The sequence below is a fragment of the Syzygium oleosum genome, unplaced genomic scaffold, assembly GCF_021117445.2.
Source record: "Syzygium oleosum isolate NSW1041296 unplaced genomic scaffold, Sole_v2.1 Sole_v2.22, whole genome shotgun sequence".
In the NCBI taxonomy this organism is placed as follows: Eukaryota; Viridiplantae; Streptophyta; class Magnoliopsida; order Myrtales; family Myrtaceae; genus Syzygium; species Syzygium oleosum.
In genome coordinates, this window is record NW_026607506.1 from 6,953,986 (window position 1) to 6,966,141 (window position 12,156).

Genomic DNA, 12,156 nt, shown 5'->3' on the forward strand with positions numbered 1-12,156 from the left:
ACCTCGAAATTCCGCGTTTGACGAGCACGGCTTTTGTTCCGGATGGACTCACGGGGCCAGTAAGCACTTTTCGGAAAGCCGTGGGCCCCGTCTCGCTTCGCGAACACCTTCGTGATTCGTCTCGCCCCGGCAAGATAACGCGTCGCTCGACAAAATCTCGAACCGGCAAAAAGGCGATCGTTAAATAAAAGAAAAAATGAAAAAGGGGGGTGCAACACGAGGACTTCCCAGGGAGGTCACCCATCATACTACTACTCGCCCAAGCCACGCTTAACTTCGGAGTTCGATGGGATCCGGTGCATTCGTGATGGTTTGATCGCACCCGTCATGTTACGCATTGCAAATGCATTTGAAGCAAAGTCCTTCCTCTTCTCAAGAATTGTATTGGGACTTCTATTTCCGGTTTTTGACGACCCGTCGCGCAGTTACCGGATAATTAACGGGATATTGCTTGGGAACGAACAAGTTGAGCAAAAAAGCGTTTCTCGGAAAACCTCGAAATTCCCGCATTTAGGAGCACGGCTTTTGTTCCGGATGGACTCCACGGGGCCGGTAAGCACTTTTCGGAAAGCCGTGGGCCCCATCTGGATTCGCGAACACCTTCGTGATTCGTCTCGCCCCGGCAAGATAACGCGCCGCTCGACAAAATCTCGACCCGGCAAAAAGGCGATCGTTAAATAAAAAGAAAAACGAAAAAGAGGGGTGCAACACGAGGACTTCCCGGGAGGTCACCCATCCTAGTACTACTCTCGCCCCAAGCACGCTTAACCCGGAGTTCGATGGGATCCGGTGCATTAGTCTTTGGTATGATCGCACCTAGTCATGTTACGCATTACAAATGCATTTGAAGCAAAGCCCTTCCTCTTCTCAAGAATTGTATTGGGACTTGTATTTCCGGGTTTTTGACGATCCGTCGCGCAATTACCGGATAATTAACGCAGGATATTGCTTCGGGAACGAACAAGTGAGCAAAAGAAGCGTTTCTCGGGAAAACCTCGAAATTCCCACGTTTACGAGCACGGCTTTTCCGGATGGACTCACGGGGTCCGTAAGCACTTTTCGGAAAGCCGTGGGCCCCGTCTCGCTTCTCGAACACCTTCGTGATTCGTCTCGCCCCGGCAAGATAACGCGTCGCTCGACAAAATCTCGAACCGGCAAAAAGGCGATCGTTAAATAAAAAGAAAAAACGAAAAAGAGGGGTGCAACACGAGGACTTCCCAGGAGGTCACCCATCCTAGTACTACTCTCGCCCAAGCACGCTTAACTTCGGAGTTCTGATGGGATCCGGTGCATTCGTGATGGTATGATCGCACCCGTCATGTTACGCATTGCAAATGCATTTGAAGCAAAGGCCTTCCTCTTCTCAAGAATTGTATTGGGACTTCTATTTCCGGTTTTTTACGACCCGTCGCGCAATTACGGATAATTAACGGGATATTGCTTGGGAACGAACAAGTGAGCAAAAAGAAGCGTTTCTCGGAAAACCTCGAAATTCCGCGTTTACGAGCACGGCTTTTGTTCCGGATGGACTCACGGGGCAGTAAGCACTTTTCCGGCAAGCCGTTGGGCCCCGTCTCGCTTCGCGAACACCTTCGTGATTCGTCTCGCCCCGGCAAGATAACGCGCCGCTCGACAAAATCTCGACCCGGCAAAAAGGCGATCGTTAAATAAAAAGAAAAACGAAAAAGAGGGGGTGCAACACGAGGACTTCCCGGGAGGTCACCCATCATAGTACTACTCTCGCCCAAGCACGCTTAACCGGAGTTCGATGGGATCCGGTGTATTCGTGATGGTTTGATCGCACCCGTCATGTTACGCATTGCAAATGCATTTGAAACAAAGTCCTTCCTCTTCTCAAGAATTGTATTGGGACTTCTATTTCCGGTTTTTTACGACCCGTCGCATAATTTACCGGATAATTAACGGGATATTGCGCAGGAACGAACAAGTGAGCAAAAAGAAGCGTTTCTTGGAAAACCTCGAAATTCCGCGTTTACGAGCACGGCTTTTGTTCCGGATGGACTCACGGGGGCCGTAAGCACTTTTCGGAAAGCCGTGGGCCCAGTCTCGCTTCGCGAACACCTTCGTGATTCGTCTCGCCCCGGCAAGATAACGCGCCGCTCGACAAAATCTCGACCCGGCAAAAAGGCGATCGTTAAATAAAAAGAAAAAAGAAAAAGAGGGGTGCAACACGAGGACTTCCCAGGAGGTCACCCATCCTAGTACTACTCTCGCCCAAGCACGCAACCGGAGTTCGATGGGATCCAGGTGCATTAGTCTTTGGTATGATCGCACCCGTCATGTTACGCATTGCAAATGCATTTGAAGCAAAGCCCTTCCTCTTCTCAAGAATTGTATTGGGACTTCTATTTCCGGTTTTTGACGACCCGTCGCGCATGATTCTCGGATAATTGAGGATATTGCTTGGGAACGAACAAGTGAGCAAAAAGAAGCGTTTCTCGGAAAACCTCGAAATTCCCGCATTTAGGAGCACAGCTTTTGTTCCGGATGGACTCACGGGGCCGGTAAGCACTTTTCGGAAAGCCGTGGGCCCCATCTGGATTCGCGAACACCTTCGTGATTCGTCTCGCCTCGGCAAGATAACGCGCCGCTCGACAGAATCTCGACCCGGCAAAAAGGCGATCGTTAAATAAAAGAAAAACCAAAAAGGGGTGCAACACGAGGACTTCCCGGGAGGTCACCCATCCTAGTACTACTCTCGCCCGAAGCACGCTTAACTTCGGAGTTCGATGGGATCCAAGGTGCATTAGTCTTTGAGTATGATCGCACCAGATCATGTTACGCATTGCAAATGCATTTGAAGCAAAGCCCTTCCTCTTCTCAAGAAATGTATTGGGACTTCTATTTCCGGTTTTTTACGACCCGTCGCGCAATTACCGGATAATTAACGGGATATTGCTTGGGAACGAACAAGTGAGCAAAAAGAAGCGTTTCTCGGAAAACCTCGAAATTCCCACGTTTACGAGCACGGCTTTTTTTCCGGATGGACTCACGGGGCCCGTAAGCACTTTTCAGAAAGCCGTGGGCCCCGTCTCGCTTCGCGAACAGCTTCGTGATTCGTCTCGCCCCGGCAAGATAACGCGCCTCTCGACAAAATCTCGACCCGGCAAAAAGGCGATCGTTAAATAAAAGAAAAATGAAAAAGAGGGGTGCAACACGAGGACTTCCCAGGGAGGTCACCCATCCTACTACTACTCTCGCCCAAGCACGCTTAACTTCGGAGTTGATGGGATCAGGATTGCATTAGTCTTTGGTATGATCGCACCGTCATGTTACGCATTGCAAATGCATTTGAAGAAAAGCCCTTCCTCTTCTCAAGAATTGTATTGGGACTTCTATTTCCGGTTTTTTACGACCCGTCGCGCAATTACGGATAATTAACGGGATATTGCTTGCAGGAACGAACAAGTGAGCAAAAGAAAGCGTTTCTCGGAAAACCTCGAAATTCCCGCGTTTAGGAGCACGGCTTTTGTTCCGGATGGACTCACGGGGCCCGTAAGCACTTTTCGGAAAGCCGTGGGCCCCGTCTCGCTCGCGAACACCTTCGTGATTCGTCTCGCCTCGGCAAGATAACGCGCCGCTCGACAAAATCTCGACCCGGCAAAAAGGCGATCGTTAAATAAAAAGAAAAACGAAAAAGAGGGTGCAACACGAGGACTTCCCGGGAGGTCACCCATCCTGAGTACTACTCTCGCCCAAGCACGCTTAACCGGAGTTCGATGGGATCCGGTGCATTAGTCTTTGGTATGATCGCACCCGTCATGTTACGCATTGCAAATGCATTTGAAGCAAAGCCCTTCCTCTTCTCAAGAATTGTATTGGGACTTCTATTTCCGGTTTTACGACCCGTCGCGCAATTACCGGATAAGTAACGGGATATTGCAGGAGCAGAACAAGTGAGCAAAAAGAAGCGTTTCTCGGAAAACCTCGAAATTCCCCGCGTTCTACGAGCACGGCTTTTGTTCGGATGGACTCACGGGGCCCGTAAGCACTTTTCGGAAAGCCGTGGGCCCCGTCTCGCTTCGCGAACACCTTCGTGATTCGTCTCGCCCCGGCAAGATAACGCGCCGCTCGACAAAATCTCGACCCGGCAAAAAGGCGATCGTTAAATAAAAAGAAAAACGAAAAGAGGGGTGCAACACGAGGACTTCCCGGGAGGTCACCCATCCCTAGTACTACTCTCGCCCAAGCACGCAACCCGGAGTTTCGATGGGATCCGGTGCATTAGTCTTTGGTATGATCGCACCCCGTCATGTTACGCATTGCAAATGCATTTGAAGCAAAGCCCTTCCTCTTCTCAAGAATTGTATTGGGACTCTATTTCCGGTTTTTTACGACCCGTCGCTTGATTACGGATAATTAGCGGGATATTGCTTGGGAGCGAACAAGTGAGCAAAAGAAGCGTTTCTCGGAAAACCTCGAAATTCCCGCGTTTACGAGCACGGCTTTTGTTCCGGATGGACTCACGGGGCGGTAAGCACTTTTCGGAAGCCGTGGGCCCCGTCTCGATCCGCGAACACCTTCGTGATTCGTCTCGCCCCGGCAAGATAACGCGCCGCTCGACAAAATCTCGACCCGGCAAAAAGGCGATCGTTAAATAAAAAGAAAAACGAAAAGAGGGGTGCAACACGAGGACTTCCCGGAGGTCACCCATCCTAGTACTACTCTCGCCCAGCAGCTTAACCGGAGTTCGATGGGATCCGGTGCATTAGTCTTTGGTATGATCGCACCCGTCATGTTACGCATTGCAAATGCATTTGAAGCAAAGCCCTTCCTCTTCTCAAGAATTGTATTGGGACTTCTATTTCGGTTTTTTACGACCCGTCGCGCAATTACGGATAATTAGCGGGATATTGCTTAGGAGCGAACAAGTGAGCAAAAAGAAAGCGTTTCTCGGAAAACCTCGAAATTCCGCGTTTGAGCACGGCTTTTGTCCCGGATGGACTCACGGGGCCGTAAGCACTTTTCGGGAAGCCGTGGGCCCCGTCTCGCCGCGAACACCTTCGTGATTCGTCTCGCCCGGCAAGATAACGCGCCGCTCGACAAAATCTGGACCCGGCAAAAAGGCGATCGTTAAATAAAAAGAAAAACGAAAAGAGGGGTGCAACACGAGGACTTCCCGGGAGGTCACCCATCCTAGTACTACTCATGCCAAGCACGCTTAACCCGGGTTCGATGGGATCCGGTGCATTAGTGCTTGGTATGATCGCACCCGTCATGTTACGCATTGCAAATGCATTTGAAACAAAAGCCCTTCCTCTTCTCAAGAATTGTATTGGGACTTCTATTTCCGGTTTTTTACGACCCGTCGCGCAATTACCGGATAATTAACGGGATATTGCTTAGGAGCGAACAAGTGAGCAAAAAAAGCGTTTCTCGGAAAACCTCGAAATTCCCGCGTTTACTGAGCACGGCTTTTGTTCCGGATGGACTCACGGGGCCCGTAAGCACTTTTCGGAAGCCGTGGGCCCCGTCTCGCCGCGAACACCTTCGTGATTCGTCTCGCCCCGGCAAGATAACGCGCCGCTCGACAAAATCTCGACCCAGCAAAAGAGCGATCGTTAAATAAAAGAAAAACGAAAAGAGGGTGCAACACGAGGACTTCCCGGGGAGGTCACCCATCCTGAGTACTACTCTCGCCCAAGGCACGATTAACGCGGAGTTTTGATGGGATCCGGTGCATTAGTCTTTGGTATGATCGCACCCGTCATGTTACGCATTGCAAATGCATTTGAAGCAAAGCCCTTCCTCTTCTCAAGAAATGTATTGGGACTTCTATTTCCGGTTTTTTACGACCCGTCGCGCAATTACTGGATAATTAACGGGATATTGCTTGGGAGCGAACAAGTGAGCAAAAGAAGCGTTTCTCGGAAAACCTCGAAATTCCGCGTTTACGAGCACGGCTTTTGTTCCGGATGGACTCACGGGGCCCGTAAGCACTCTTCGGAAAGCCGTGGGCCCGTCTCAGCCGCGAACACCTTCGTGATTCGTCTCGCCCAGGAGATAGCAACGCCGCTCGACAAAATCTCGACCCCAGCAAAAAAGGCGATCGTTAAATAAAAAGAAAAAGCGAAAAAGAGGGGTGCAACACGAGGACTTCCCAGGAGGTCACCCATCCCTAATACTACTCTCGCCCGGCAGCTTAACCGGAGTTCGATGGGATCCGGTGCATTAGTCTTTGGTATGATCGCACCGTCATGTTACGCATTTGCAAATGCATTTGAAGCAAAAGCCGCTTCCTCTTCTCAAGAATTGTATTGGGACTTCTATTTCCGGTTTTTGACGACCCGTCAGCGCAATTACCGGATAATTACAGGATATTTCTTGGGAGCGAACAAGTGAGCAAAAAAAGCGTTTCTCGGAAAACCTCGAAATTCCGCGTTTACGAGCACGGCTTTTGTTCCGGATGGACTCACGGGGCCCGTAAGCACTTTTCGGAAAGCCGTGGGCCCCGTCTCGCTTCGCGAACACCTTCGTGATTCGTCTCGCCCCGGCAAGATAACGCAGCCGCTCGACGGAAATCTCGACCCGGCAAAAAGGCGATCGTTAAATAAAAGAAAAACGAAAAGAGGGTGCAACACGAGGACTTCCCAGGAGGTCACCCATCCTAGTACTACTCTCGCCCAAGCACGCTTAACTTCGGAGTTCTGATGGGATCCGGTGCATTAGTGCTGGTATGATCGCACCCGTCATGTTACGCATTGCAAATACATTTGAAGCAAAGCCCTTCCTCTTCTCAAGAATTCTATTGGGACTTCTATTTCCGGTTTTTACGATTCCGTCAGCGCAATTCTCGGATAATTAAAGGGATATTGCTTGGGAGCGAACAAGTGAGCAAAAGAAGCGTTTCTCGGAAAACCTCGAAATTCCGCGTTTACGAGCACGGCTTTTATTCGGATGGACTCACGGGGCACGTAAGCACTTTTCGGAAAGCCGTGGGCCCACGTCTCAACCCGCGAACACCTTCGTGATTCGTCTCGCCCCGGCAAGATAACGCAGCCGCTCGACAAAATCTCGACCCGGCAAAAGGCGATCGTTAAATAAAAGAAAAACGAAAAAGAGGGGTGCAACACGAGGACTTCCCAGGAGGTCACCCATCCTAGTACTACTCTCGCCCAAGCAAGCTTAACCGGAGTTCGATGGGATCCGGTGCATTAGTCTTTGGTATGATCGCACCCGTCATGTTACGCATTGCAAATGCATTTGAAAGCAAAGCCCTTCCTCTTCTCAAGAATTGTATTGGGACTTCTATTTCCGGTTTTTACGACCGTCAGCGCAATTACGGATAATTAGCAGGATATTGCAGGGAACGAACAAGTGAGCAAAAAAGCGTTTCTCGGAAAACCTCGAAATTCCCGCGTTCTACGAGCACGGCTTTTGTTCCGGATGGACTCACGGGGCCCGTAAGCACTTTTAGGAAAGCCGTGGGCCCCGTCTCGCTTCGCGAACACCTTCGTGATTCGTCTCGCCCCGGCAAGATAACGCGCCGCTCGACAAAATCTCGACCCGGCAAAAAGGCGATCGTTAAATAAAAGAAAAAGCGAAAAAGAGGGGGTGCAACACGAGGACTTCCCGGGAGGTCGCCCATCCTAGTACTACTCTCGCCCAAAGCACGCTTAACCGGGTTCGATGGGATCCGGTGCATTAGTCTTTGGTATGATCGCTTACCAGTCATGTTACGCATTGCAAATGCATTTGAAGCAAAGCCCTTCCTCTTCTCAAGAATTGTATTGGGACTTCTATTTCCGGTTTTTTACGACCCGTCGCGCAATTACCGGATAATTAACGGGATATTGCTTGGGAACGAACAAGTGAGCAAAAAGAAACGTTTCTCGGAAAACCTCGAAATTCCGCGTTTACGAGCACGGCTTTTGTTCCGGATGGACTCACGGGGCCCGTAAGCACTTTTCGGAAGCCGTGGGCCCGTCTCGCCGCGAACACCTTCGTGATTCGTCTCGCCCCGGTGAGATAACGCGCCGCTCGACAAAATCTCGACCCGGCAAAAGGCGATCGTTAAATAAAAGAAAAACGAAAAAGAGGGTGCAACACGAGGACTTCCCGGGAGGTCACCCATCCTGAGTACTCTCTCGCCCAAGCACGGCAACCGGAGTTCGATGGGATCGGTGCATTAGTCTTTGGTATGATCGCACCCGTCATGTTACGCATTGCAAATGCATTTGAAGCAAAGCCCTTCCTCTTCTCAAGAATTGTATTGGGACTTCTATTTCCGGTTTTTTACGACCCGTCGCGCAATTCTCGGATAATTAGCGGGATATTGGCAGGAGCGAACAAGTGAGCAAAAAAAACGTTTCTCGGGAAAACCTCGAAATTCCAGCGTTCTACGAGCACGGCTTTATTCCGGGATGGACTCACGGGGCCGTAAGCACTTTCGGAAAGCCGTGGGCAGTCTCGCCGCGAGCACCTTCGTGATTCGTCTCGCCCGGCAAGATAACGCGCCCGCTCGACAAAATCTCGACCCGGCAAAAGAAGCGATCGTTAAATAAAAAGAAAAAGCGAAAAAGAGGGTGCAACAGAGGACTTCAGGAGGTCACCCATCCTAGTACTACTCTCGCCCAAGCACGGCAACCGGAGTTCGATGGGATCCGGTGCATTAGTCTTTGGTATGATCGCACCCGTCATGTTACGCATTGCAAATGCATTTGAAGCAAAGCCCTTCCTCTTCTCAAGAAATGTATTGGGACTTCTATTTCCGGTTTTTTACGACCCGTCGCGCAATTACCGGATAATTAACGGGATATTGCGCAGGAGCGAACAAGTGAGCAAAAGAAGCGTTTCTCGGAAAACCTCGAAATTCCCGCGTTTGAGCACGGCTTTTGTTCCGGATGGACTCACGGGGCCCGTAAGCACTTTTCGGAGGCCGTGGGCCCGTCTCGCCCGCGGAACACCTTCGTGATTAGTCTGCCCCGGCAAGATGCGCCGCTCGACAAAATCTCGACCCGGCAAAAGAGCGATCGTTAAATAAAAAGAAAAAACGAAAAAGAGGGGTGCAACACGAGGACTTCCCCAGGAGGTCACCCATCCTAGTACTACTCTCGCCCAAGCACGCTTAGCCCGGAGTTCGATGGGATCCGGTGCATTAGTCTTGGTATGATCGCACCGTCATGTTACGCATTGCAAATGCATTTGAAGCAAAGCCCTTCCTCTTCTCGAGAATTGTATTGGGACTTCTATTTCCGGTTTTTTACGACCCGTCGCGCAATGCAGGATAATTAACGGGATATTGCAGGAGCAGACAAGTGAGCAAAAAAAGCGTTTCTCGGAAAACCTCGAAATTCCGCGTTTACGAGCACGGCTTTTGTTCGGATGGACTCACGGGGCCCGTAAGCACTTTCGGAAAGCCGTGGGCCCCGTCTCGCTTCGCGAACACCTTCGTGATTCGTCTGCCCCGGCAAGATAACGCGCCGCTCGACAAAATCTCGACCCGGCAAAAAGAGCGTCGTTAAATAAAAGAAAAAACGAAAAGAGGGTCTGCAACACGAGGACTTCCCGGGAGGTCACCCATCCTAGTACTACTCTCGCCCAAGCACGCAGCGGAGTTCGATGGGATCCAGGTGCATTAGTCTTTGGTATGATCGCACCCGTCATGTTACGCATTGCAAATGCATTTGAAGCAAAGCCACTTCCTCTTCTCAAGAATTGTATTGGGACTTCTATTTCCGGTTTTTTTACGACCCGTCGCGCAATTACCGGATAATTGAGGATATTGCTTGGGAACGAACAAGTGAGCAAAAAAGCGTTTCTCGGAAAACCTCGAAATTCCCGCGTTTACGAGCACAGCTTTTGTTCCGGATGGACTCACGGGGCCCGTAAGCACTTTCGGAAAGCCGTGGGCCCCGTCTCGCTTCGCAGAACACCTTCGTGATTCGTCTCGCCCCGGCAAGATAACGCGCCAAGCTCGACAAAATCTCGACCCGGCAAAAGGCGATCGTTAAATAAAAGAAAAAACGAAAAAGAGGGGGTGCGACCACGAGGACTTCCCGGGAGGTCACCCATCACTAGTACTACTCTCGCCCAAGCACGGCTTAACCGGGTTCGATGGGATCCGGTGCATTAGTCTTTGGTATGATCGCACCCGTCATGTTACGCATTGCAAATGCATTTGAAGCAAAGCCCTTCCTCTTCTCAAGAATTGTATTGGGACTTCTATTTCCGGTTTTTACGACCCGTCGCGCGATTTACCGGATAATTAGTCAGGATATTGCTTGGGAGCGAACAAGTGAGCAAAAAAGCGTTCTCGGAAAACCTCGAAATTCCCGCGTTTACGAGCACGGCTTTTGTTCCGGATGGACTCACGGGGCCCGTAAGCACTTTTCGGAAAGCCGTGGGCCCGTCTCGCCCGCGAACACTTCGTGATTCGTCTCGCCCAAGCAAGATAACGCGCCGCTCGACAAAATCTCGACCCGACAAAAAGGCGATCGTTAAATAAAAGAAAAAGCGAAAAAGAGGGGTGCAACACGAGGACTTCCCGGGAGGTCACCCATCCCTAGTACTACTCTCGCCCAAGCGCGCTTAAGCCGGAGTTCGATGGGATCAGGTGCATTAGTCTTTGAGTATGATCGCACCCGTCATGTTACGCATTGCAAATGCATTTGAAGCAAAGCCCTTCCTCTTCTCGAGAATTGTATTGGGACTTCTATTTCCGGTTTTTTACGACCCGTCAGCGCGATTACCGGATAATTAGCGGGATACTAGCTTAGGAGCGAACAAGTGAGCAAAAAAGAAGCGTTTCTCGGGAAAACCTCGAAATTCCGCGTTCTACGAGCACGGCTTTTGTTCGGATGGACTCACGGGGCCCGTAAGCACTTTTCGGAAAGCCGTGGGCCCGTCTCAGCCCGCGAACACCTTCGTGATTCGTCTCGCCCCGGCAAGATAACGCGTCGCTCGACAAAATCTCGACCCGGCAAAAAGGCGATCGTTAAATAAAAGAAAAACGAAAAGAGGGGTCGCAACGAGGACTTCCGAGGAGGTCACCCATCCTGAGTACTACTCTCGCCCAAGCACGCTTAACCGGGTTACGATGGGATCCAAGTTGCATTAGTGCTTTGGTATGATCGCACCCGTCATGTTACGCATTGCAAATGCATTTGAAGCAAAGCCCTTCCTCTTCTCAAGAATTGTATTGGGACTTCTATTTCCGGTTTTTTACGACCCGTCGCGCAATTACCGGATAATTAGCGGGATATTGCTTAGGAGCGAACAAGTGAGCAAAAGAAGCGTTTCTCGGAAAACCTCGAAATTCCGCGTTTACGAGCACGGCTTTTATTCGGATGGACTCACGGGGCCCGTAAGCACTTTTCGGGCAGTGGGCCCGATCTCCCAGCCCGCGAACACCTTCGTGATTCGTCTCGCCCCGGCAAGATAACGCGCCGCTCGACAAAATCTCGACCCGGCAAAAAGCGTCGTTAAATAAAAGAAAAAGCGAAAAAGAGGGGTGTCAGACGAGGACTTCCCGGGAGGTCACCCATCACCCAGTACTACTCTGTGAAGCACAGCTTAGCCGGAGTTGATGGGATCCGGTGCATTAGTGCTTGGTATGATCGCACCCGTCTTATTTACGCATTTGCAAATGCATTTGAAGCAAAGCCCTTCTCTTCTCGAGAATTGTATTGGGACTTCTATTTCCGGTTTTTTGCGGACCGTCGGCACAATTACTGGGATAATTAGCAGGATATTGCAGGAGCGAACAAGTGAGCAAAAGAAAGCGTTTCTCGGAAAACCTCGAAATTCCCGCGTTTACGACACGGCGACTTGTTCAGGATGGACTCACAGGGCAGTAAACACTTTTCGGAATCCGTGGGCCGTCTCGCTCCCGCAACACCTTCGTGATTCGTGCACGCCCCGGAAAGATAACGCGCCGCTCGACAAAATCTCGACCCGGCAAAAAGCGATCGTTAAATAAAAGAAAAAAAACGAAAAAGAAGAGGGGGTGCAGCACGAGGACTTCCCGGAGGTCACCCATCCAGTACTCTCTCGCCCGAGCACGCCCAACGGGGTTACGATGGGATCCGGTGCATTAGTCTTTGGTATCGATCACCCGTCATGTTACGCATTACCAAATGCATTTGAAGCAAAGCCCTTCCTCTTCTCCAAAGAAATTGCATTAGGACTTCTATT

General features: G+C 50.6%; 3 non-coding genes and 14 pseudogenes across 3 annotated transcripts; all 17 read right to left on the reverse strand.

Annotated features, from left to right (window-relative positions):
- Positions 1-206: 206 nt before the first annotated feature.
- LOC130140888 (5S ribosomal RNA) lies at positions 207-324 on the reverse strand (annotated as a pseudogene).
- Positions 325-699: 375 nt separating this feature from the next.
- Positions 700-818, reverse strand: LOC130140889 (5S ribosomal RNA; annotated as a pseudogene).
- A 378-nt stretch (positions 819-1,196) lies between these two features.
- On the reverse strand, positions 1,197-1,315 carry LOC130140884 (5S ribosomal RNA). Its single transcript, XR_008818870.1, has one exon. It is a non-coding gene; the product is annotated as a 5S ribosomal RNA (ribosomal RNA).
- A 375-nt stretch (positions 1,316-1,690) lies between these two features.
- Positions 1,691-1,806, reverse strand: LOC130140882 (5S ribosomal RNA). The gene has a single exon (XR_008818868.1). It is a non-coding gene; the product is annotated as a 5S ribosomal RNA (ribosomal RNA).
- Positions 1,807-2,181: 375 nt separating this feature from the next.
- LOC130140898 (5S ribosomal RNA) lies at positions 2,182-2,297 on the reverse strand (annotated as a pseudogene).
- Positions 2,298-2,669: 372 nt separating this feature from the next.
- LOC130140891 (5S ribosomal RNA) lies at positions 2,670-2,792 on the reverse strand (annotated as a pseudogene).
- A 375-nt stretch (positions 2,793-3,167) lies between these two features.
- LOC130140903 (5S ribosomal RNA) lies at positions 3,168-3,288 on the reverse strand (annotated as a pseudogene).
- A 373-nt stretch (positions 3,289-3,661) lies between these two features.
- Positions 3,662-3,779, reverse strand: LOC130140893 (5S ribosomal RNA; annotated as a pseudogene).
- Positions 3,780-4,151: 372 nt separating this feature from the next.
- Positions 4,152-4,269, reverse strand: LOC130140904 (5S ribosomal RNA; annotated as a pseudogene).
- Positions 4,270-4,639: 370 nt separating this feature from the next.
- LOC130140897 (5S ribosomal RNA) lies at positions 4,640-4,753 on the reverse strand (annotated as a pseudogene).
- Positions 4,754-5,119: 366 nt separating this feature from the next.
- LOC130140896 (5S ribosomal RNA) lies at positions 5,120-5,235 on the reverse strand (annotated as a pseudogene).
- Positions 5,236-5,605: 370 nt separating this feature from the next.
- LOC130140899 (5S ribosomal RNA) lies at positions 5,606-5,727 on the reverse strand (annotated as a pseudogene).
- A 373-nt stretch (positions 5,728-6,100) lies between these two features.
- On the reverse strand, positions 6,101-6,216 carry LOC130140907 (5S ribosomal RNA; annotated as a pseudogene).
- Positions 6,217-6,590: 374 nt separating this feature from the next.
- LOC130140872 (5S ribosomal RNA) lies at positions 6,591-6,709 on the reverse strand. The gene has a single exon (XR_008818858.1). It is a non-coding gene; the product is annotated as a 5S ribosomal RNA (ribosomal RNA).
- Positions 6,710-7,082: 373 nt separating this feature from the next.
- On the reverse strand, positions 7,083-7,199 carry LOC130140886 (5S ribosomal RNA; annotated as a pseudogene).
- A 373-nt stretch (positions 7,200-7,572) lies between these two features.
- On the reverse strand, positions 7,573-7,689 carry LOC130140906 (5S ribosomal RNA; annotated as a pseudogene).
- A 1,334-nt stretch (positions 7,690-9,023) lies between these two features.
- On the reverse strand, positions 9,024-9,141 carry LOC130140890 (5S ribosomal RNA; annotated as a pseudogene).
- Between the last annotated feature and the right edge of the window lie 3,015 nt (positions 9,142-12,156).